We start from the raw sequence: 22278 nt of genomic DNA on the forward strand, positions 1-22278 counted from the left end.
ATCCAATAGTACATTAAAAGGATTATTCACCACAACCATGTGGGATTTATTCTTGGGCTGCAAGGTTGGTTCAACATCTGTGAATCAATCAATGTGATACAATACAGTAATAAAAGAAAGAACAAGAATCATATGATACTCTCAATAGATGCTGGAAAAGCATCTGACAAAGTACAGCATCCTTTCTTGATCAAAACTCTTCACAGTATAGGGATAGAGGGTATATACCACAATATCATCAAAGCCATCTAAAAAAAACCCACAGCGAATATCATTCTCAATGGGGAAAAACTGAGAGCTTTTCCGCTAAGGTCAGGAACACACCAGGGATGTCCACTATCTCCACTGTTATTCAACACAGTATTAGAAATCCTAGCCTCAACAATCAGACATCACAGAGAGATAAAATGCATCCAAATTGGCAAAGAAAGAAGTCAAACTGTACCTCTTTGCAGATGATATGATACTTTATGTGGAAAACCCAAAAGACACCACTCTAAAACTGCTAGAACTCATAGAGGAATTCAGTAAAGTGCCAGGATATAAAATCAATGCACAGAAATCAGTTGTGTTTATATACACCAACAGCAAGACAGAAAAAAGATAAATTAAGGAGTCAATCCCTTTTATAGTTGCACCCCAAACCATAAGATACCTAGGGATAAGTCTAACCAAAGAAGTAAAGAATCTGTACTCAGAAAAATATAAAGTATTCATGTAAGAAATTGAGGGAGACACAAAGAAATGGGAAAATGTTCCATGCTCATGGATTGGAAGAATAACTATTGTGAAAATGTCTATGCTACCTAGAGCAATCGACATATTTAATGCAATCCCTATCAAAATACCATCAACTTTTTTCAAAGAAATGGAACATATAATCCTAAAATTTATATGGAACCAGAAAAGACCCCGAATAGCCACAGGAATGTTGAAAAAGAAAACCAATTCCAGACTTCAAGCTCTATTACAAAGCTGTCATCATCAAGACAGTATGGTACTGGCACAAAAACAGACACATAGATCAATGGAAGAGAATAGAGAGCCCAGAAATGGACCCTCAGCTCTATGGTCAACTAATCTTTGACAAAGCAGGAAAGAATGTCCAATGGAAAAAAAGACAGTCTCTTCAAGAAATGGTGTTGGGAAAATTGGACAGCCACATGTAGAACGATGAAACTGGACCATTTCCTTTCACCACACACAAAAATAGACTCAAAATGGATGAAAGACCTCAAAAGAGACAGAAATCCATCAAAATGCTAGAGGAGAGAGAACACAGGCAGCAGCCTCCTCAACCTCAGCTACAGCAACTTCTTCCTAGAAACATCACCAAAGGCAAGGGAAGAAAGGGCGGAAATGAATTATTTGGACTTCATCAAGATCAAAAGCTTTTGCACTGCAAAGGAAACAGTCAACAAAACCAAAAGACAACTGACAGAATGGGAGAGGATATTTGCATATGACATATCAGATCAATATTCAAAATCCATAAAGAACTTATCAAACTCAACACCCAAAGAACAAATAATCCAATCAAGAAATGGGCAGAAGACCATGAACAGACATTTCTGCAAAGAAGACATCCAATGGCCAACAGACACATCAAAAAGTGTTCAACCTCACTCTGCATAAGGGAAATACAAATCAAAACCACAGTGAGATACCACCTCACACCAGTCAGAATGGCTAAAATTAACTAGTCAGGAAATGACAGGTGTTGGTGAGTATGCGGAGAGAGGGGAACCCTCCTACACTATTGGTGGGAATGCAAACTGGTGCAGCCACTCTAAAAACAGTTTGGAGGTTCCTCAAAAAGTTGAAACTAGAGTCACTATATGACCCAGCCATTGTACTACTGGGTATTTACCCCAAAGACACAAATGTAGTGATCCGAAGAGGCACCTGCACCCCAGTGTTTATAGCAGCAATGTCCACAATAGCCAAACTATGGAAAGAGCCCAGATGTCCATCAACAGATGAATGGATAAAGAAAATATGATACACACACACACACACACACACACACACACACACACACACACACACAGGAATACTACGCAGCCATCAAAAAACCCAAAATCTTGACATTTGCAACAATGTGGATGGAACTAGAGGGTATTATGCTAAGAGAAATAAGTCAATCAAAGAAAGACAATTAGCATATGATCTCTCTGATATGAGGAATTTGAGAGGCAGGGTGGGGGCCTGTGTGGGGAAGGAAGGGAAAAATGAAACAAGATGGGACCAGAGAGGGAGACAAACCATAAGAGACTCTTAACCTCAGGAATCAAACTGAGGGCTGCTGGAGGGGAGGTGGGTGGGAAAGACAGGGTGGCTGGGTGATGGACATTGGGGAGGGTATGTGCTATGGTGAGTTCTGTGAGTTGTGTAAGACTGATCATTCACAAATCTGTACCCCTGAAACAATTAATACATTATATGTTAATAAAAAATAATATAGTACTCAAGACAGTATGATATTGGTGTCAAAATAGACAAATAAATCAGTAGAAAGAACAGGAAGTCCAGAAACTGACCCACATATATATGGTCAATTGACCAACAAAGAAAAGAACTTAGCAGAGAGAGGATAGTGTTGTTGTTGTTGTTTTTTAAAGATTTTATTTATTTGACAGAGAGAGATCACATGCAGGCAGGGAGAGAGGGGGAAGCAGGCTCCCTGCCGAGCAGAGAACCCGATTGGGGCTCGATCCCAGGACCCGGAGATCATGACCTGAGTCGAAGGCAGAGGCTTAACTCACTGTGCCACCCAGGCACCCCAAGGATAGTGTTTTTAATAGATGATGTTGGAATACCTATATACAAAAGAAGAAGAAGAAGAAGAAGACGAGGAAGAAGGAGAAGAAGAAGAAGAAGAAGATTGATTCATACCTAATACCATAAACAAAACTTAACTCAGATATTGATTTCCTTATTTTAAAAAAATCATTTGTTTATTTGTTTATCTGTTTTAAAGAGAGAGTATGTACAAGCAGGGGCAGAAGCAGAGGGAGATGGACAACTAGACTCCACACTGAGCATGCAGCCTGACCCAGGGCTCGATCCCATGACCTAAGCCAAAATCAAGAGCCAGATGCTCAATTGATTGTGCCACCCAGGAAACCCTCAAATAGGTATTGATTTAAATCAGTAAACTTTTAGAAGTTGTATAAAAGGAAATGGTACAAAAATCATTGTTATCTTGGGTTGGACAAAAATTCCTTAGCTACAGCATTAAAAGAAAAGAATTGATTAATTTGGTGTCATCAAAATTAATTTGTTCTTCAAAAGACACTTTTAAGGCAATGAAAAGATAAGGCACACACTGGGAGAAAATATCTGCAAATTTCATATCTGAGAAAGTGCTTGACCCATAACACATGAAATACTCTCAAAATTCAGTAGTAACAGAACAACCAAAGAAGAAGAAGGTGGAGGAGTAGGAGGAGGAGGGGGAGGAGGAGGAGAAGGAGAAGTGAGGAGGAAGAAGGAGGAGGAGGAAGAGGAGGGGGAAGAGGAGAAGAAAGGAAAAAAAGAAAAAAGAAAAATAAGAAAAAAGAAAAATGGGTGAAAAAATGGAACAGACACTTCACCAAAGAAGATATGCAGATGGCAAATAAGTACATGAAAATATACTTAAGATCACTAATCATTAGAGAATGCAAATTAAAACCACAATGAAATATCATTTCTCCCATATTAAAATGCTAAAAATTAAAAGTGTGACCAAACTATGTGTTAGTGAGAATGTGGAGAAAGTGGAATTCTCATATACTACTGGTTGGAACATAAAATGGCAAATACGACAAACAGTGCTGCCATGAACATTGGTATACAAGTTTTTGCATGGACATGTTCTTTCATTTCTCTTGGGTAAATACCTAGGAGTGTAATGGCTGGATGTGCACCCCTAGGGCTTGCATGTTCTGGGTAAATGTCTAAAGTCCAATCTGTACACTCCCACCTCTGCTTCTCTTCCCTTTAACCCTGAATAAATGGGTCACTTATCCTTCCGTATTTGTTGAACCACAGCTATATATTTACAAACCTCAAAACTGGACCTCTGTTCTGTTGGATTTTATTCCCATGTAGGGTTGTTACACATATTTGTCCTCTCAGACTGCTTTTGGCCATCCTTATTTCCTACTCTATCTCTCTGACTCCCCTTCTCCCTTCCATTACCCTTCCCTACCCAACCTCAAAAAGTGACTGGTTTTGGTTTCAGATCATTTTTCTAGGCTGCTCTGACCTGGGTTATTTCCAGCTCCCTTTGATAATTGCTCTCGGTCTTGTTAGGTAAACTCCTCGCCAGTTGGTGTGTGTACCTTGTCTCTAGTTGATGTGTTTTGCACATTTTCTTGACATTTGTTTGTTCCTGCTTTCAAATCATTAGCAAAGATGTTAAATAAAACCAGACCTGACCCTGCTCTCTGGGGAAGTGCCCTCAGCCCCCCGCTCCCCTCACTGGAGCTGTTCCTGGGTATTTATATCATTATCCTTCATTTCTGATCTCTCAGCCAGTTACTGAGTCCATGTGACCACATTGTCATCCAAAATAATCTGAACTGTCCTTAGAGTAGAAATGGTGTGGCAGGCTGAGCAAAACCCTTTACCTAAGTTCCAGATCCTTTACTAAAGACCTGGCCTCACTCTATTTTTCTCCTCTGCAGAGTTTCTTGCAATCACTTCTTTCCATAAATCCTTTGTGACTTTATCCTTTCCAGATGTTGATGGATTTTCACTGTTAACATCTGTTTTATTACTATAACTATCCCATTTACTGGCTAGTAATTTCCACAATTAGCTTTCTTTTGCTTTCTTTATTGAACATTCACACCATATTTAAGGTTTCTTCTCATTCTCTGCTCTTTATTTTCAACTTTCTTGGTAGTTTTCCAATGATTTTTCAAACTATTTTACTTCGACCCAGTATGGTGGCTCTCAGGGCTCCACTTTCTTGGTGACCGATCTGAGCTTCAGTGAAGGTGCAGTTTAACTTGAGTTTAGAGCTATTGTTGCTTACACCTATGTTACCAGTTAATTCTTTAGGTTTTTTTTCTTTTTTTAATTTTAACCTCACTCAGATAAAAAGAGAGAGAAAAGTTTTAATGAGGATATTAATAATAACTCTACTTATCTAGAAGCTACTTATCTAGTCTCTTAGGTATCTAGCACACAGCAAAGAAATGAAGCAAAACCACATAAAAATCGAAAAACCCAGAAATAATCAGAAATACCACAGACAGGCCAAAAATGATGTTATCAAGTCCACGTATTGAATGACAACAACCTTCATCACTTTCTGTGTTCCCAGGTATTATCTTAGTAGTTTTCCTGTGTCCTCCATGAACAGTAAGATATGGGTTATCTCTAGCTTTCAGAAGCATTGCCTCTAACATTCTGGTACCAGGAGTCCATCAGGCCTGCCTAGCACTAGGATCTGCTCTCTGAAGGCTCAGGACTGTAGGATATTGAGTGGAAGAGGAGTAAATCTGGTGTTCAATTAGAATGCCACCCAGCCCAATCCATTTTAGTAAAACCATAACCCACATAGCTGATAGTATTTAAAAAAAAAACTCCTGGAATTCTTTTCTTCCCATCTCCGCTTGAATCCTATTTATCATCTGAGATCATTTGACTTCCAAGTTACATCAGAACAAATGAGCAAATAAAAGGGGGGGTGCAGTGGTTGCTATAAGCAGTCACTAAAATAACAACAAAAAGTGATAGCTCCAGGGAAGAGATAGAGAATCTAAAAAGTAAACGAAACTCAAAACCTCTGGAGGTTTAGAAGTTTTGGAGTCATTTAGTACAGGGGACGATAACTCTGGGTAACTTTAATACCTTTGTTGGAATAATTCTATTTAGGAACAAGACAATAAATAATATTGATAATGATGATCCTGGATCTTGACTCAGAAAGAAAAGTTCACTTACACTCGGCAACTATATTTAAGGAAGTAAGGAAGCATGCCATTAGTTTTAGATTAATAGGTAATAGATGTACATCATTCAAAATTCAAAGAGGACAAAAGGGTACATAGTGAAAAGAAGGTTTCCTTCTACCTCTATTCTTAATCTCCAAGTTATTCTTTGATTATATTGATACATTTCTATATATATATTCTATATATACATTCTATATATATCTGATATATATTCTTTGATATATATTGATACAACCACTATAACGCATCTCTTTTGGACTTTTCCAGAGATATTCAAAATGCCTTTTGAAAAGCATGCTTTATAAATCACTTCTAAAATTTGGATTCAAATAAATAAGCTCCAGTGATCTGGAAAATTCACTTAGGTGGAACCACTTGTTTCTGAATTCAGGATGAATTAGACATCACTGAGTGTGAATTTAGTTTTCTAGATTATTGGGACAGAAAGAGCTATTGTTGACCCCAGAGAGACTGTAGGAGAAACTTTGCTGTGCCCTTTGCAGAAATGGGAGGATTCTGACCTTTACCACTGGTTGCTATAAAGACCATTTATTCAGCTCCTTTCCCCCTAGCTTTTTTTAATACCATCATGGGCAAATGCACAATGGTTGGGGGGGAATGCATCTTTCTTTAGGGGTAGGATGAGATGCAAAGAATGAGATATAAATGAGATATAAAGAATGACCTCTGTCCATAAGATACCTGGAATTTAATTTTTAAAAAGGCAAGCCATGAACAAAATGCTGTAATAGAAAATGTAATATTTGCTTAAGAGAACTTAGAATGCTAAGAGGAGAGATATCATTTAGAGGTAAAAGAATCCAGAAAAGCTTCATGAAAGAAGTAGCACTTGAGATAACCCTAAGGTGGAAAAACAGTAGGACTTCAACAGAACAGAAGGCAGAGAATATCACAGGAGGAAAAAGCATGTACAAAGATACTAAGGCTACAAAAAAAAAAGCACTTTGGACAAAACTGTTAATGGGATGATGATTTGATGTCCATTCACTTCCTTTTCTGAAACATTTCAAGCCTGCTCCTAAATCCTAGAGCTGCAATTAGACATCAGCCTGCAGACCCACAGGGTGTCTTTGGGAGGAAACAGTGATCAGGTCCAATAAGGCGGGGATAATCAAATTGATTTGTGTACAGGAGAAGCCAACTGTCTCCTCCACCCTGACACCAGCAAGTCTGCTCTTGGGACCTCTTTGCTGGCTGAATGTGCCCCAGCCTTGAGTCTTGTTACAACTCCATGTTTTCCTGGAATTGTCCCTTGTATCTGTGGTGGTTCTTTAAGGAATATGCCTAGAATGTTCCCAGAATGCCAGGCCATCTGCTCACTCTGGCTTAGGTTGGCTCACGGCTGCCTCACTTTCCCGACGCAGATCCCTGAAGCAGGATCCAGAGCCAGGAGAAGGGGACAATGCCAGAAGGTGAACTTTCCTGGAAATGGGTTTGTATTTTCTGACACCGTTCCTTCCAAACTTTCCCTGGGGCAAGAATGGCCTGAGACCATGTGTTTGACATTTCCCTCTGGCAGAAGCCCACAAGAGCTTTCATGAACAAGATGAATTTGATTAACGATGGAGCCAGGCAAATTCTTTTGTTTTAGGCTTGGAGGGGTGCTTTCATAGGTGTTGCAGTTCTTTAGTCCTTTGCACTCAGTCTACCATTGTCAAATCCAGAGAGGGCACAAGAGAAGCATTTGTCTTGTTAGAAGACAAAACTTTATTTATTTATTTATTTATTTATTTATTTTTGTTGTTGTTGTTGTTGTTTTGAATCCCAGAAACAGATTTACAGATCTCCAGAAGAGAACCTAGTTCAAATCTCTACTTTATGCAGAAATCTTCGGTATTCTTGACATTTTACTAGGTTTTAAAACCCATGAAAACAGACTATTTCTACCTTGTTTACTACAATATCCCCAGTGTCTGATTCATGGTAGGTCTTCTATAAATGATTGTTGAATTAAGATAGGTCAGTCTCTCTTGAATGCTTCCAGGGACAGAGAGAGCAACGCATTGCAAGGCAACCCATCCTATGTTTCGTTTTGTTTTTTTTTCTTAAAGATTTTATTTATTTATTTGACAGAGAGAGGGAGATCATAAGTAGGCAAGGAGGCAGGCAGAGAGAGAGGGGGAAGCAGGCTCCCTGCCAAGCAGAGAGCCCAAAGTGGGGCTCGATCCCAGGACCCTGAGATCTTGACCTGGGCAAAGGCAGAGGCTTAACCCACTGAACCACCTGGGCACCCCCCTGCTATGTTTTTAAACATTGTTTTTCATGGGGAAAATATTCTGAAACTGATAAATTGACATATTTTTCATTTCTAATCACATATAATCATGTTTCTTTGCAGCCACCATTATGGTTCTAGGAAAAAGAGGGAGGAACAAAGCTACCTTAAGAAGAAGGATAATAAGATACAGTAGGACTCCCTATTAGAAGTGAGAACAAAAATAAAAGGAAAAAAATAAAACCAATAAAATTTATGGTCCAAATTAGGGATGGGAATGTGGAAGAGAAAAATTTTGCTTATTAATTTTTAATTGTTTTTTAAATTGCAGTGTAATTAGTATGTAACTTTGTGTAAGTTTAAGATGTACAATGTGTTGGTTTAATAAATTATTTCAATTTTTAAATCACTTCATCAATTTGTACAACAAATCCTGTCAGGATTTTATTTGAGATGGTATTGACTCTTACAGAACTCTTACAGATGAATTTGGAAGAACTGACATCTTCATAATATTGAGTCTTCTAATCCATGAATATGGTATATTTATTCATTTATTTAAGACTTTAATTTTGCTCTATAATTATTTATAGTTTTCAGTACACAGATCTGCACATCTTCTGTCAGATTTATTCCTAAGTATTTTATATTTTTGATGTTATTATAAATTGCATTTTAATTTTGATTTTTGTTTTAATATATGGAAATACAACTGATTTTTATAAATTAACTTTGTATCCTGTAAACTTGCTAAACTTAGTTATTTGCTCTAGTAGCAGTTTTGTAGACTCCTTAGGATTTTGTAATTGATGATCATGTAATAAAGACAATTTTAGATCTGTCTTTCCAAATCTATGTCTTTAAATCCCTTTTTCTTCTCTTACTGCACTGGCTTGGATCTCCACTACAATGTTGAAGAGAATAGGTGAGTTGACGTTCTTACCTTTTTTCCAAATTCAAGAGAGAAGGATTCAACCCTTCACCAGTAAGTATAATATTTTGCTGTAGGTTTTTGCAGATGACCCTTATCAGGACAAGGACATTCCCTTTTATTTCTAGCTTGCTGAGAGTTTTAATTCTAAGTCAATGCAAATTTATTCAAATGTATCCTCTGCACCTATTGAGATAAAAGCATGGATTTGTTTTAGTCTGCTAATATGGTAAACTACACTGATCTTCTTTTCTTTTTTAATTAACATATAATGTATTATTTATTTCGGGGTACAGATCTGTGAATCATCAGTCTTACACAATTTACAGAACTCACCACAGCACATACCCTCCCCAATGTCCATCACCCAGCCACCCTATCTCCCACCCCCCCAACTCCCCAGCAAGCCTCAGTTTGTTTCCTGAAATTAAGAGTCTCTTATGGTTTGTCTCCCTCCTGATCCCATCTTGTTTCATTTTTTCCCTCCCTACCCCCCATGACCCCCCACCCTGCTTCTCAAATTACTTATATCAGAGAGATCATATGATAATTCTTTCACCAATTGACTTTTTTGCTTAACATAATACCCTCTAGTTCTATCCATATGATTGCAAATGTCAAGATTTTGGTTTTTTGATGGCTGCATAGTATTCCAGTGTATATATATAAACCACATCTTCTCTATCCATTCATCTGTTGATGGACATCTAGGTTATTTCCATTGTTTTGCTATTGTGGACATTGCTGCTATGAACATTTAGGTGCACATGCCCCTTCAGATCACTACATTTGTATCTTTAGGGTAAATACCCAGTAACGCAATTGTTGGGTCATAGGGTAGCTCTATTTTCAACGATTATGACTATAAAGATGAAAATTTAAAAAATATTTTTAAAAAGGAATTGATAAGCTGTTGGTTAAAAAAAGAAAAAAAGGAGAGAATATGATCAGGCTGGAGACTAGAACAAAACCATATGCTAGATTTAGGGTATATTTTGATCTGTTAGAAGAAACTGTATCCAAAAATTTTAAAGAAAAACTTATATGTATACAAAAAATAAGGTTAAATACAATGAAGGGGTAGAACATGACTATAACAATGAATATTTTAAAAGATTTTTAAAAAGGTATTGATAAGATAAAATCATTAAAAAGGTTAAAATAGGAAAGGGGAAAATTTAAAAATAATAGAATAAGAAAAAATAAATTTTTTTAAAAGATTTTATTTATTTATTCGACAGAGAGAGAGAGAGAGAGAGAGATCACAAGTAGGCAGAGAGGCAGGCAGAGAGAGGGGAAGAAGCAGGCTCCCTGCTGAGCAGAGAGCCCCATGCAGGGCTCGATCCCAGAACCCCGAGACTCTGACCTGAGCTGAAGGCAGAGGCTTAACCCACTGAGCTATCCAGGCGCCCCCCAAAAATAATATTTAAGAACTTAACTTGGAAAGACTGAAGTATCATGGGAAAAAAACCATGAATTCTATGTGTTGCTTTCCTGTAGCTCTGGACTTCTGCTGTTCTCATTGATCAGTGATCTTGGTCTTGGCTGAATATTCTTGCTGATCTTCTGGGGAAGGAGCCTGTTGCAGTGATTCTCAAACATCTTTGCCCAACGCAGAATTGCACCACCCTTGCCAGGGGCTGGGCTAAGTAATCTGCTCGGGTTCCCTCTTGGCTGCTTTTGTTCCCTGAACACTTTCCATAGAGCTCTGGAGGAGGGGGATGAAGATGGCGGTCTCCCAATCTCTGGCCCCAGAGGAGCAAAGAGCTCAGGCCCTACTCCTCAGTGCATCCTCAGAGAAAAGTAGTCAATCCCTCCCAACTCCCTGGTCTCTGGCTGCGCTCTGAGCTCACCCAGCCTGTGACTGAGCATTTCTGTCTCTGATGCATGGCCCCGTTGGGTGTTTCCAAACCCAGTAGATTCCTGCAGCTCATTCCTGTGCTGCTCCTCCCAGAGGAGGAAGGTGAGTCTCCCCCAATCTGTTGCTTGTGGGGTCCCTCCTCGAAGAGCAGTGGTCCAACTGTGCCTCAGATCATAGTTTAAGGTAACTGTGAGCTGAGAGCTCACTCCTTGGCTCCATCTCTGTAGTTGGTTTCTCTGCTCTGATACCTGGGAGCTCTGCCACATTCAGACACCCCTGGTCTTTTTGTGAACCTGAGGGACCTGAGACCACACTGTCCCCATGAGGGCTCCACCCCCTCCCCTTAACCACTGGAGGGACATCCCTCAGTGAAGCAGACTTCTAAAAGTTCTGATTTTGTGCTCCGCTGATCTATCACTTTCCAGGAGCCGGCCCCTCCCGCTGTGGTATCTCTTCCCATATATCACCTCAGATTCACTTCTCTGCATGTCCTACCTTCCAGAAAGTGGTCGCTTTTTTATTCCTAGAGTTGCTGCTATTCTTTTCTTCAATCTCGTGTTGAGTTTGTAGATGTTCAGAATAGTTTGATAACTAGCTAGCTCAACTCCTAGAACCTGATTAAATTTAGGTCTCCTACTCCTCCACCATCTTGCTCCTTCTCCCTTGATTACTATACATTTTATAATAAATCTGGAAATCAGGTAATGTTAGTTCTCTAACTCTGTTCTTTTTTTTTTCCAATTTGTTTTAGCTATTCCAGATCCTTTGTGTTTTCAAATGAATTTTAGAACCATCGTGTCAGTTTCTACAAAAAAGCTACTGGGATTTTGATTAGGCTTGTTTGAATCTATAGAATAATTGGGGAAAATTGGTATCTTAATGATAAATTGAAGAGGAGTCAACATTGTCCATTTGTTATTCCTTTCATTACCTATTAGTTTGTAAGACTATAGGTTAAGTGGAAAATATCAAGTAAGTCTTAATTCAGGAGATCAAGAAGAGATGGAAAAGGATTAGAAATAGGTTGTGGAACATGATAAAATTTACCCTATGGGCAATGGACAGTTCTCATCAAGGTTTTTTAATCTGAGGGGTGATGGTCTCCAATTTTTGTTTTGTTTCATTTCAGAAAGGCAGTGTGGAGGATGGGCTGGAAGGGGCCAGGACTAGAAGAGGAGAAGGTGTTAGGAGGATATTGGGTCAGGCCTGGACCACAGGGGTAACAGTGGGAGACCCATTAAGTATAGTGTGATGGTAGAGACACCTGGGTGGCTCAGTTGGTTAAGTGTCTGCCTTTGGTTCAGGTCATGGTCCTGGGATCAAGTCCTGCATCAGGCTCCTTTCTCAATGGGGAGCCTGCTTTTCCCTCTGTCTGTGACTACCCCTGCTCGTGCTCTCTCTCTCTTTCTCTGACAAATAAATAAATAAAATCTAAAAAAAAAAAAGAAGAAGAAAGAAAGAAAGAAAGAAAAGAAAGGAAAAGAAAAGAAAAGTATAGTGTGATGTTGAAGAGAGAAAAAAATGAAGGTATGGAGGCTACCCTATTGCTTAGGTCCTTACTGGAAGAACATTATAGAACCCCACAAATATATGCCATCAAAACCACACTAAGTTTTTCTGCAATTCAACCTCCACTTAGCTGGACACCCTGAATCCTCATGGTCACGCTAAGTTCATCTGTCATGAGGGCAAGTGTGATGGAGGGTGAGTTAGAGTAGAACAGATGATAGTTCATCTGGTTCTATTAACCTCTTACTCGTACAAATTCTGTGAAAACATTTGAGCATGAGAGTGAATTCCAAGGCTCTCTCAAGAGCAACTTATAAGAGATTTGTGCTAGCAAGGAGCCTTGAAGGATAAGCTTCATGAGCATCATGATAAATCTCTTTTGCCTGGATCATTACAATTGCTCCTAACTGGCTTTCCCATTTCCACTCTTTTCTCATTCTTCTGAACCCATTTCCACATAGCAGTTGGCATTATATTAAAAGATAAAACCTGATTATGTCCTTCTTTTACTTGAAATGCCTCAATGGCTTCCCACTGCACTTTGAAGAAAAAAATTTTTCCCAATTTCTTACTATGGTTTAGAATGCCCTGGCTTGAGGAAATTCCTCTCCAACCTCTTCTCAAGTACAGATCCAGACACATAGATTTTACTTAATTTCTCTAACCTGCTAATAACTTCTTTTCCTATGGGTTTTGTCCATGGCACTTTTCTTCCTATAATGTTCTAACCCCATATAGTGGACAATGTAGTTACCTCTTCAATATCCTTTGTCCTCTTTTCCAGGGGATTGCAGTCTCCTGTCACAGTGGACTCTGCTTAGTATAAGCCAATCAGGGTCAACCCATCCCTCTTGCTCTAAAAGGCCTAAACCAAACATATCCTTGCATTTTTTTGGCTATAGAGGTTGGTTCAAGGTTCAAGGATAAGTCCAATTAATGAGCAAAACTCGGGATTTTCCTTCTGTTTGTCAAGAGGTGCTTTCTCTTCCCCCCGCATGTGAATAAAGAAGCAAATGGCCCAGTTGCTGCTAGTGAATAACTTGCAATTAGCCTGTGGTCAAAACAGACACATGGAAGAGAGCAGAGCCAAGAGTAATACAGAGAAGTGGAGTTGGAGCCTTGATCAAATTGATCCTGAAGGCATAATGCCTTGAGAATTTTCAGTTATGTGAACCAAAAAAATTTCCCTTTATTGTTTAAGCCAGTTTGGGTTAATTTAATGTGACTAATAACGTTGTTTTGAAAAAATTAAAGTGTCACTGGCAACATAAATATGTTAGTTACTGCTATGGAGTCAGTTTTTTTTTTTTTTTTTTTGTACTCAGTATGCCTTTGTTACTAAGCCTTTATTACTTTATTACTATATATTTCTACTCTTTTTTTTTCTTTTTAGGCTCCTGTGGAAACTTGGTTGTTATGATGTGCACTCAGCTTTCAGTGGTGACAAGGCTTCATTTATACATTAAATCTACTCTTTTTTAGATAGCAATTTGAGGTGGCTCTCTGATGCCTCCAATCTGTGTGTAAACATAGACAAAGATGTGGACAGCAAAACTCTGTGTGTACTTGGACATGAGGGCCATCAGGATGACCCAGGATATGCCTATATTAATTTGTTAAATAATCAACAAAATAAACACACTTGAAAATCCTCATAGAGAATTCATGTACCCTCAGGAAGACTCCCGCAGTCTGTGGAGTTTGTACTGAAAACCACTGAAACACTCAGGATTTGGAGTCAGAGACCTAGGTTTGAGCCCTGGCTCCCTGCTTCCTGCTCTGTGACCTTGACACAGATTACCTTCTCTGGACACTTGGTTTCCTTGTCTCCAACAGGAAAAACTTTTATGAGGTATCTGCTGTGAGCCAGGACTATAACACCTTCCTTCTCAACCTAAAAGGGTTGTTTTAGGGATCAAGTGAGGTTATTTAGGAGGAAGGATTGTACAAAACAAAAGTGTAGTACAATTGCCAGTTATTTTGTTTTCTGACACTTTCTTTCCTTCTGCGTTGGACAGGCTCCTTTACACTCTTCAAAATTTGACTCCAAGTTGCATCTCACACTTACCCTCTGCGATTTTATCAAACCTTCTATAAATCTAACAGGCCTCTCACTTGCCTGTTTACCTGGCTGTCTCTTCTCCCCTGCCATGATATGGATTAGGTCAGGGCTAGGGCCCAGCATAGTGCCTGGAACACAGGAGGTAGACAAAGTGCGTGCTTGTTAGCAGATGGATCTGAAGGCTGTGGGTAGAGAAGATGAGGCCTGAGAAGCCAGGACATAAAAATCAGACATCCCTTCCCCACTCAGTGATTTTGTCTGAGCTTGGCTCTATTGGCCCTCCCATTGCTGGCCTCTACCACAACTCACATGTCAGTCCACCTCAAAACAAACCAACAATAACAGCAATAGCAAGCCATGAGTTTGTTCTGAAAATTGTGACTGAGTCAGGGCTTTGCTTCTCCAAGAACCTTTCTGGGAGTATTTGGCAATTTTTTTTTTTAAGATTTTATTTATTTATTTGACAGAGATCACAAGTAGGCAGAGAGGCAGGCAGAGAGAGAGAGGAGGAAGCAGGCTCCCTGCTGAGCAGAGAGCCCCATGCGGGGCTCGATCCCAGGACCCTGAGATCATGACCTGAGCCGAAGGCAGAGGCTTTAACCCACTGAGCCACCCAGGCGCCCCAAGTGTTTGGCAAATTTGATGCTGCTTCCATCTTTGGGGCCACTAGTTCCTTTCCCAAGGTCCAGCACAGTGACAAGGGTGGCTCCCTGGCTCTATTCAGGGCCATCAAGAGGGTGTGCTCCTGGACTGGCTTCCTCAACTGAGAGAGAAGGGCTGGAGGATCAGGTTAGCAGCAGCTATGCCAGGAAAGGAGGAAGGGTAGGGAAGCAGAGAAAGGGCTAGATTTCCTGAATCTCACTGTCCTGCTCCCCAAAGGGTGGAGTAGGGTGGAGAGAGAGAGAAAAAAAGAGAGAGAGAGAGAAGCCATTCCACACTCTGCTGAGCCCAGATGGCAGGTCCATGAGAACCATTTAATTGTCCACAGGGAGAGGACATCTCACTTTGGCAGAAGACATAAACTAATCAGAAGCAGCACCCATCCTCTCTTCCCTCTTTCCCTCCCTCTGTGAATTCAGTTTGATGGGTACAAAATGAGGTGCCAGGGCTTTGATCCCTGGACCTGCTGCCCAGCCTCAAGTATGGGACATTCAGAAACAACTCAAGGAATTTTCTGTTTGGGAGTGGGGAGGGGAGTTCCTCTGTGAGGACACCTTGGCCAAGGCTCTCCCTTGAACTATCAGCAAGCCTAGCTCCTCCTACTCCCAGCCAGAAAGCTTTCTTTATGCTGGCAGACTTCATGCTGGGGACACTAGCAGAAAAAGTTGAGAAGGTGTAGAGACAGCTCAGGGTTTTGGAGATAGCATGCCAATGAGAAAACTCCACCATTTATTTCATAGGGTGACACCATCACATGATAGCTGAATGGCATCAGGAAGGTCAGATAACCCCTGTGAGCCTTACTTTCCTCCTCTACGAAATGATCAAGATACTTACCTAATAGTAGTGCAGTAATGTAGGAAAGGTCTCATTCAGGGCTCAACTGTAACAATTCTTTTTTCTCAGTCTGACAGGATATGGAGACCAAAGCTTGGGCTCCACTTTGTAATCCTCTGCCCAAAGTTGTTGTTGTTTAATATGCAGATTTTCTTCTCCTGCCCCCTTTTACCATCCAGTTCTTGTTATTTTTTTGCCCATGTCAATCATATTAGTCTTATTATTTCTATGATTTTTATTGTAAAAATCCATTATGCGTTAGCTACTAGGTATAAACAATCAAAGCAAATTCACATCTGTTCTTGTTAACCTAGAAATATGTCTATCTTATGCAAAAATACTCCTTATGATTTTTGTAATAAAAGGGTTTTGACTCTAAATATAGTTTTAAGAATTATGGTTTTTAATTTAAAATTTATTTAAACTTCAAACATTAAATATATGTATTTGGAAAGATATATTTGCAAAACATATAGTATATTGCAAGCACACAGAGTATGTCCAGCCCTACACACAGTGGCATATGAATTTCAATCAGGATAGTTGAGTATATGGCTTTGCATTGGAACAGATTGAAACCACAGTGAATTCTGTAATCCCAGATGGGTTTCTGAAACATGTTTCATGTAAATGGTTGGCTTGAACAGAGAATTCTATTTGAATCCCCCCCCCCTTTTTTTTGAACATTCAGCAGCTGACAGGTGTTTTCAGAGGCCTTGAGCCCTGTCCCTGGCTATTCTTTGCCTGTGGCCATGGGGTTCCCCTGCCCCCATCCATTCTTCAGAAAGGATATGGCTGAAGAGTCCCCTCTCCTTCTCTCTTTAACATAGTGACTCCCAATGCCTGATGTGTACAGTCTCTGTCCATCCCTACAGCATCACTAACCACTTTTTCTCATTGCTAAGAAACAGGTTTGAAAGCTACACTGGTGGTGGTGGGGTGTGCAGTGGGTAGAATACATCCCCTTCCTTTCTTTCCAGCTCTACCATTTACTCCCACATTCCTTCTCTCTTTAACTGTCCCCGCCACACCAAAGCCTGGATGAGGATTTTAAGCACAGTCCAGAGGCAGCTAGCAAGTTGAGTCTCACTCAACTTTCAGTACAAGCCTGCCAGAGCCAGAGGGTGACAGGGGGTGAACTAGATCCCCCTAACCTTCCTGAAGTCACAGAGCTAGATTCCATTTCAGTCTCAGCTCTCACAAACTCTGTGTTCCCAGAGAAGTCACTTGTCACTCTTACCAGCCCACTGTTTCTTCCACTCTAAAATCAGTGGGAAGACTGAGATGATCCCCTGTCTTCATCAAGACTCTCCAGGGAATGCTTGGCTTTGAGCATGGCCACTAGGTGGCAGTACTTGGAAGGACACAGAGGGGAACCCCTGACTGACAGAAAGTGCTCTGAAACATTTAGGGCCTCTGAGAGGCCCAGGTGCAGCCTGAGGGACTAGCTGCCAAGATCACTCATTCAGCTTGTCCCCCCACATGTACTGATGACCAGCGTTTGGCCATCTTCTCCCGCCCTTCTCCTGCCTGCTCTTGGAGCTTCCCACAGGGATAGGTGTACACCCTTTCTCCTCCTTTTCCGGGCAAACTCTCACACATTTGACTCAGCTGAAACAGGTCTCTTAAGAAGCTTTCCCTGGAAAATCCTCTCTCCCTTACTTCTCAGATGGCATTCATTGTTGTTACTTTTGTCTCCTCACTGTCCTTAATCTGCACCTTGACCAAGCCATGTTCCACCCAGAGTGACCATTCCCCTGCCTGTCTCCTTACTGGATTATGAAGTCCTTGAGGGTATAGAGACCAGGTTTTCTTCATCTCTGTCTCCCCAGAGCCCAGCATGGGACTGTTATAAAGCCTACTGCTATGTATCTGCTTTTCTGATGAATTACTCCATGAACAGGCTTGGAAAGACCAGATTAACCCCTTTACTGATGCTTTTGATCTGCTTTTTTTGGTAATTCTTAGTATTAAGCAATACACCTTTCTTAATTGTGATGATCAAGCATTACTTTGATGTGGCTTAAGCTTGGAACTCTTGGTTCAAACAAATACCTATGACTACCGAGATATATTAAAACAAATGAAAGTAGAACTACTTGAGTTGAAGCTGGGATGGGAAGACCTGGAGCCTTGCCTACCTTCTCCCACTTCTGTGGTCAGAGAGCACCTCCTTAGACTCTGAGGGTCCTGTATACATGGTTTGAAAACCATTACCCTGGTTGTTATGTTCATTTCTCTTCTGTTTATTTCCAGTTCACAGAAAAGATGAATGACTGTGGAAAGATTGCATTTCCTGCAGGCAGAAAGTGTGTTCCTCTCATCATACAACATTTGCAAACAACTTTTGCACACACTCAGTGGATCTATGATTAATTGAATTGTGTAGAGTTGAATTAAAATGGCAGGTAGACTTTGAAACCAAATATTCCCAAGTTGGACATGGGGAAGTGGCTAAGGAAATGGTTAGCCTGACAGTCACCTCTACCCTGAATTCACTGTGATCTCTGAATCAGAGAGAGCTGGGATGGCCAAGTAGTCAACGGTCCCTACTGCAGACTTGGGTGATTTGATCTGCGATGTAGCTTTAGTCTATGTGAATATCCTACCTCAGTCAGTGTATAGCTATACAAATATGAAAAGATCGATAAATTACCATCATGTTGAAGAATCTAAGAGTTAGAAGGTGTCATTGGGTTCAGCTAGGCCGATGAAAGGAAGAACCCTTCCTCTAGCAGTCCTGACAGTGAGTGTGCTCTAATAGTGACAGGGAGCTCACTCCTTTGAGGGGCAGCATGACCGTTGCCAGAGAGGACTCCCTTCCATCCAGCCTCTATCTTCAGTCTCTCCCTGTAGAGGGTTCCTCTCTTCCCTATATAAATTTTCTCAGTCTCTCAGTGTCTTTTTAAAAATTTCCCCCTTAAATTGGCATCTCTTTAAATCTGTCCTTTCCTTTAGAGTCAAGCCTCCCGATAGAATATGGTATATTCTCTCTTTATTTCCTCTGTTTCTATTGTTTCTACTTTCTCACCTCAGTCCACGGCAATCTGGCTTATGTTTCCACCACACCATTGACACTACTCTTGACCGTCTTTCTCTTGCTAAGTCCAATATTTAGACACTGTTAGCTTCCCACCTGAAACCCTTGCCTTTCTTGATATTTCAAGACAACTTTCTCTCCTGGTTTGCTTCTTGCTTCTTTGGCTTCTTCTTCACTCCCTTCTTGGTTTGCAATTCAGTCAGTCCTCTATCTTTTAATCTTACCCCACCTACTCTCCCTGGACCACTTCATCTACTCTTTTGTCTTCAATTACCAACATTATCCTTTATGTTATCATAAACATTAGCATCAAGTCCTTTTGTTGATCTTCTTAGCAAAATCATGTCATTTCTACCTCCCAGGATCACTCAAATCCACTCCCTCTTCTCCATTCTCTTGCCACTCCCTAGTTTCTTTCTCATCACTTTTAGATTTCTGCTACCGTTCTGTTTTCAGCTTTGCTTCTATAAAATCCATTCTGCATAGTGCTATAGACCTAAAATATAATTTAGACCACGTTGTTCCTTCAATTCAAACTTTCTGTAATGTCCATTACTTGCATGATAACACCCAAAATAATTTACAAAACCTTATGCAAGGCTCTCCTTATACAAATCCCCTTATGACCTGGCCCTCTCTCTACCTCTCTAGCTCCCATCTCCTTTTATGCCATAATTCAAATTCCATTTCATAGAAAAGCTAAAATTTTCCAAGTTTCCACTATGATCTCTTTCAGACATTTATTTTTTCAGAGTAGAACCTCCTTCTTACCTGTCCTTCCTACCTGTCTATTTTCTTTGAAACTCAGGTCAACTAGAAAAATACCTAGTCAGAGTTTTCTCTGACCCTTCCGAGTCTAGCTAAGTGCCTCTCACAAGTTTCCTGTGTAGCCTGTTCACACTTCTGTCTTAACATTATTCAAACTATATTGGAAATGTGCACTTGATGTCATCTCCATAAACTATACCCTATGACCTTGTGGGTGCCTATAGAACAAAAGGTTTAAAAGAAATTTCTGTCTTCCCAGTATATAACTTGAACCTGGAAGGTACTACGTACTCCATAATGCCTAGAATAACTTAATACCTCCAACAACATTCCTACTAGTTTCTTCTTTATGGGTACAATTTATGGCTATACAATTCCATTTGAAGGTCACCACTTTTTGGAATACTGTATGGTAGTCACAGCATTCCTGTTGTTTATGACTATAACTTGGGAGAAGACATGGCCATTTTCTCCCAAAATCCCTCCCATTTTTACAGCACCAATCCATTCCTCTTTGATAGTAAAGATGTCCAGTCTCTTTCTACCTTTCCTAATACATTCACACTCTATATAACACAAATGCCAGTGAAGCAGATTACAAACTTACCAGATGCTCTCCTTTAGAAGAATAAGATATCTAGCAGAGTTTAGAGCACATACCCCCAATAATGTTTAATATCTTAGATTCTGAACTGGTTTTTGAATGTAGATTAGGAAAATATCATTGATGTCCATCATCTGGCTCAGCAAATATGTAGTAGTATAGCCCAACAATATCTCTCTTGTTTCTCCATTTATTACCAAATAAAGTCTCTGTCCCTGTGTATATATCCTCCTAATACATTGCTACTTTTCAGAAGACTGTCTTGGAGAGTGACATTTTTGTACCCACATAGTCCTGCCCTCCCTTTTTCCTCTTCTTTCTCTTCTTCCTACTCCATTGCTGCTGCTTCTTCTCTTTCCTCTTTTTCTTCTTCTCCTTCTCCTCCTCCTCTTCTTCCTTCCCCTCTTCCTTCTTTCTCATCCATCTATCCACCCATGTATTTATTTTATTGAGGTATAATTGACATTCAATTCTATAGTGACTTGACATGTATACACTATAACTGATCACCACAATAAGTCTAGTTACCATCTGTCATCTTATGGAGTTAATACAACATTATTGACTATATTCCCCATGCTGTATGTTGCATACTCATGACATTTATTTTATAACTGAAAGTTTGTAGTTATTAATCCTCCTCACCCATTTTGTGCCCACTCCCACCATCTCCACCCCCTTGCCCAGCAACCACCAATCTGTTCTTTGTATTTATGAATCTGGGTTTTGTTTTATTTTTTAGATTACACATACAAGTGAAATCTTGTGGTATTTGTCTTTCCTTATCTGACTTATTTTACTTAGCATAATACCCTCAAGGTCCATCCATGTCTTCACAAATGCAAGATTTCATTCTTTTTATGACTAAATAATATTCCATCATATTTTAAAATATTACATATATACATATATATATTCATCCATTCATTCATTGATAAACACTTTGGTTGTTTCCACATCTTGGCTATTACAAATAATGCTGCAATGAACATAGGGGTGCATATATATTTTTTAAATTCATGTTTTTGTTTTCTTCAGACAGATACCTAGTAGTGGAACTCCTAGATCATATGGTAACTCTAGCTTTAATTTTTTTTTTTGAGGAAACTTCTACTGTTTTCTGTTAGGATTACATTAATTTACATTTCCACCAGGGTTCTCTTTTCTCCACATCCTCGCCAACAGTTGTTGTTTCTTGTTTTTCTGATTTTAGTTGGTCCCAATAATTTATTTTTGTTTTTGTTGCCCTTGTCTTTGGAATCAGATCCAAAAAACATCACTAAGACCAATGTCAATAAACTTACCACTGTTGTTTTCTCCTAAAAGTGTTATGGTTTCAGGTCTTAGATTCAAGTCTTTAATCCATTTTGAGTTAATTTTTTAAAGATTTATTAATTTATTTTAGAGAGAAAGAGAGAGAGAGAATGCACAAGTGGGGAGAGGGTCAGAGGGGAGAGAATCTTCAAACAGACTGCCACAGAGCACAGAGCCTGACATGGGGCTAAATTTCATGACCCATAAGATCATGACCTGAGCCAAAACCAAGAGTTGAATGCTCAACTGACTGAGCCACCAAGGCACCCCAAGTTAATTTTTGGGTATGGTGTGAGATAGTGATCTAGTTTCATTCCTATGCATATGGCTGTCCAGTTTTCCCAACACCATTTATGGAGGAGATAAATGTTCTTTCCCCATTGTATATTCTTGCCTCCTTTCACATAAAGTAATTGACCCTATATGTGTCTGTTTAATTCTAGACAGTTCTCCATTGCTTTGTGTGTCTTTATGCCAATACCATACTGTTCTGGTACTATATACT

The sequence above is a fragment of the Lutra lutra genome, chromosome 4 (genome assembly GCF_902655055.1).
Source record: "Lutra lutra chromosome 4, mLutLut1.2, whole genome shotgun sequence".
NCBI classification, from domain to species: domain Eukaryota; kingdom Metazoa; phylum Chordata; class Mammalia; order Carnivora; family Mustelidae; genus Lutra; species Lutra lutra.